Raw genomic sequence first — 4,283 nt, forward strand, 5'->3', positions numbered from 1 at the left:
TTTTTTTTTCTGCTCTTCTAAACTTTAATCTACAATGCAATTGCAATACAATATAATTTGTAACTGTAGGAATCAGAAATACAAAAGTCTCAGGCACCCTATTTTTTTTCATACAAACATTGTTATGGGCGGCACGGTGGTGTAGTGGTTAGCGCTGTCGCCTCACAGCAAGAAGGTCCTGGGTTCGAGCCCCGGGGCTGGCGAGGGCCTTTCTGTGTGGAGTTTGCATGTTCTCCCCGTGTCCGCGTGGGTTTCCTCCGGGTGCTCCGGTTTCCCCCACAGTCCAAAGACATGCAGGTTAGGTTAACTGGTGACTCTAAATTGACCGTAGGTGTGAATGTGAGTGTGAATGGTTGTCTGTGTCTATGTGTCAGCCCTGTGATGACCTGGCGACTTGTCCAGGGTGTACCCCGCCTTTCGCCTGTAGTCAGCTGGGATAGGCTCCAGCTTGCCTGCGACCCTGTAGAAGGATAAAGCGGCTAGAGATAATGAGATGAGATGAGACATTGTTATAGATTTCCATTTTATGACTTATACATTATCGAGTCAGTACTAAAACATTTTAGAGTTCCAAACGTTCATTTTCCAGCACAAAATTAAATGTTACAGGAAAAAAAAGTTTGCATCTGAGCAGTATACTCCATAACAGACCACGTTTCAGATTAAAAAAGAAAACATAATGAAGACTGCTGGGTTTTGGTGCAAAATGAAGACGTGAGTGTGACAGTCAAAGTGTCCAGAAGAACTGTGGCTGGTTCTGTAAGATGCTCAGTAAAACCTACAGCTCATTTCCTTATCAAACTGCACTCATTGTACCTGAGACTACTATTTTTTTTTTTTTAAAGCAAAGGGTTGTCTCACACCAGATACTGACTTTGTTTCATTTATGATGGCTTACTGCTTACTGTTTATAGTATTTTTTTTCATGTTTAAAATTTTCATTTCATTATTTTTAAGCCATTTTTGGTCAGCAGCATTTCTTTACATGTGCCTAAGACTTTTGCACAGCACTGTAGGTTGCTGTTATGGAACTGTGTGCATCTATAATAGGACAAAAATTAAATGATAGTTCATGGGTGATTTTGGCTATTACTATTTCATTTGTGTCCCAGGAGGGTGCTTATATGCATATAATACCACCTCCATGTTTGACTATTATTATAACATAGACCACATAATATGGAGCATGAGAGGTCCATTCAGTCCAGTCGAAAGCTTGGAGTCCTGACAATTTATTTCTGAACAAGTGGTGCCCTCTATTGTCAAAAATCAGTAAATGCAAATCATTATAAATGTATAAAAGAAAGATGATTTGCAAGACTCACTCACTCACCCTGACACCTTTAGACCAATTGGTCTATCAGTTTTTAGCATCTTATGAGGCTGTCTGTGTCTATCTTGAGTATGCTTCATCAACTGCCAGCTTGCTAGGCCTGTTGCAGACAAACAACCATTGACACCCAAGAGCAATTTAGAGTAGCCAGTTAACCTAACTGCATGTCTTCGGACTGTGGAGGAAACCGGAGCACCTAGAGGAAACCCATGCAGACACGGGGAGAACATGCAAACTCCAAACAGAAAGGCCCCATCAACCACTGGGTGCAAACCCAGAACCTTTTTGCAGCGAGATGACAGTTCTAACCACTACACCACCATGCTGTCCCTGAATGAATGAATGAATTTGTGGGTTGTTTTCAGATGTAATATTATGAGATCAAGCTAGCTAGAAGAAAATGATTAAATTCAGTTCGTTTTCATTTTACGCTGACAAACTCACACAAGCATTTTCAATCTTAAAAGCTTCATTTACTACCTGTATAAAGAAATGTCTAGTTGAAGCAGACTAGACATATTAGACACCTGAGAATCTTGATCACCAGGAAACTGCACCATTTCTCAAACTATATTATTGAAAATCGTGTCTTGGCTAGGGTGCACAGTGGTGTAGTGGTTATTGCCTCACAGCAAGAAGGTTCTGGGTTTGAACCCAGTGGCTGATGGGGGCCTTTCTGTGCAGAGTTTGCATGTTCTCCCACTATTATGGTTTCATAACCCTTTCCAGACTAATTTTGACAATGTACGGTACTTATTTCAGTGTGGTTGCTGATGATAAAGTTCAGTATGAGGGACTGCAATCAAGCCTGGATGTGTTCAATCAGCTGTGTTTACTCAGACGTTCGCTGTCAAACTTTATTTTGTCTACACTTCAGAAAATGTTCAGTGTGGCGAGCACATAAGGTTAGAGGAAGTCAAGGAAGAGCAAACAGTTTGTACTGTAAATCGGATGCATGTATTTGTGTGTTTGTTTTGGATCTAGGGCTAAAGGGATCAAGACTAAGTTGGGAACTCTGTTCCAGACGCCAGAGAATGCCATTGACCTCATTATCCCATACCCAGAAAAGCCTGAGAAGAAACCAGAAAAGCTTCAGAAGTGAGTCTCTCTCTTTCGCTCTCTCTCCATCATACAGTATATTGCACATACAATATTAGTATTTCTTTGCCTTTTTCATCAAAGAGCTGTTGACCATGAAACAGCTGGATATCAAATCAATAAATAAATACACACAACTAGATACATAGGGCAGCATGGTGGTGTAGGGGTTAGCACTGTCGTCTCACAGCAAGAAGGTTCTGGGTTCGAGCCCAGTGGCCAATGGGGGCCTTTCTGTGCGGAGTTTGCATGGTGTCTGCGTGAGTTTCCTCCGGGTGCTCCGTTTTCCCCCACAGGCCAAAGACATGCAGGTTAGGCTAATTGGTGGCTCTAAATTGACCGTGAGTGTGAATGGTTGTTTGTCTGTATGTGTCAGCCCTGCAATGATCTGGCGACTTGTACCCCGCCTCTTGCCCATAGTCAGCTGGGATAGACTCCAGCTTGCCTGCAACCCTGTACAGGATAAGCGGCTACAGATAATGGATGGATGGATGTCTTGGATACAATAAACTCTCACTCAGGACATGGAGACCCCTGCTGGCAGGAAGACGTGGCAGTCAGTTCCTGTGTGTTGTAAATGTATTTACCATGGACAAGAATATTCATATGTTTCATGCACTGGTGAAAGAATGGAAACTCAATTTACCTTAAATGTCCTAATAGCAGCACTTTTATAAATGTTTAAAAAGTGCTATTATGGAACAGGAAAACTACCGTCATTACATTCCAATGTAATGGAGCACCCCAAGGAAACCCATGCAGACACGGGGAGAAGATGCAAACTCCACACAGAAAGGCCCTCGTCGGCCGCTGGGCTTGAACCCAGCACCTTCTTGCTGTGAGTTGACAGTGCTAACCACTACACCACTGTATAAAACAGAAATAGTACATGAAAACAACCACCACCGTGGGCGGCACGGTGGTGTAGTGGTTAGCACGGTCACCTCACAGCAAGAAGGTTTTGGGCTTGAGCCCAGCGGCCGGCAGGGGCCTTTCTGTGGGGAGTTTGCATGTTCTCCCCGTGTCTGCGTGGGTTTCCTCCGGGTGCTCCGGTTTCCCCCACAGTTCAAAGACATGTGGTTAGGTTAATATGGGACAGTCTTGGGCTGACGTGCCCTTGAGCGAGGCACCTAACTCCGAATTGCTCCCCAGGTGCTGTTAGCATGGCTGCCCACTGCTGTGTGTGTGTGCTCATTGCTCACGTGTGTGTGTTCACTGCTTCAGATGGGTTAAATGCAGAGAGGAATTTCACAAGTGTGTGATGAATAAAGTTCTTCTTCTTCTTCTTTGGTGCTTATTTGGTGTTTAATTTTTTGCAGCCTCAAAAAAAAAGTTGATTTGCAGCACTATACTGGATGTCCTTTTTAATTATTTTTAAATATATCTTCAAAATTCAATATATTTTATTTCAAACAGATTAACCATAGCCCACTTCATGCATAATATAGTGCTTTTCACAACACATTTTAACATGGGGGGGGCAGCCATGGCCTGAAGGTGAGAGAAGCAGCCTTGAGCCCAAAGGGTTGCTGGTTTGATTCCCGGCAGGAAAAATGTGAGGGGAGTTGAGTGAATGAACAGCACTTTCCCCTCCCTCTGTATCATGGCTGAAGTGCATGTGAGCAAGGCACCTAACCCCCAGTTGCCCCCTGGGTGCTGTAGTATAGCTGCCCACTGCTCTGGGTATGTGCGTGTGCTCATTGCTCACTTGTGTGTGCATGTGTGTGTGTGTTCACTGCTTCAGATGGGTTAAATGCAGAGGAGGGATTTCACTGTGCTTGTGTCACTGTGACAAGTAAAGGCTTCTTCTTCTAATCAAACCATAAAAGGCTCATAAAATGAGACTTATTTG

This window comes from Neoarius graeffei, chromosome 4 (genome assembly GCF_027579695.1).
Source record: "Neoarius graeffei isolate fNeoGra1 chromosome 4, fNeoGra1.pri, whole genome shotgun sequence".
Taxonomy (NCBI): Eukaryota; Metazoa; Chordata; class Actinopteri; order Siluriformes; family Ariidae; genus Neoarius; species Neoarius graeffei.